The sequence below is a fragment of the Egretta garzetta genome, unplaced genomic scaffold (genome assembly GCF_000687185.1).
Source record: "Egretta garzetta isolate BGI_Z169 unplaced genomic scaffold, ASM68718v1 scaffold258, whole genome shotgun sequence".
NCBI classification, from domain to species: Eukaryota; Metazoa; Chordata; class Aves; order Pelecaniformes; family Ardeidae; genus Egretta; species Egretta garzetta.
In genome coordinates, this window is record NW_009260413.1 from 1582633 (window position 1) to 1583002 (window position 370).

Below are 370 nucleotides of genomic sequence, written 5' to 3' on the forward strand. Positions count from 1 at the left end.
CCGGGGCCGGGCCGCCCCCGGCGGGAGCCGCTTTCGGTCAGCCCTGCACCCCGGTCAGCCTCACTTCCTTCGGTAATGGGTTTTTAGTTTTGTAACGAACACCGGGATGCCCGACACCTAACCCACAACGGTGGGAGGGGGGAGTTGTGGTTTCGGGTTTTGTTGGTTTGTTTGTTTTTCTTTTTCCCCCCCCGACAGATTAGATTGTAAGATTATTTTTGAAATCCATCCACCCGCAGGAAAGAAGATGGAAAAGAAACTGGGATAGTAAACGAAGGCTCACTTAAAAAGGGATTAAAAAAAGCCATAGCCACTGAATACTTTTAATACACTGCTTCTTCCGTGTACCGCTCTTAAAGGGAGGAAGTGG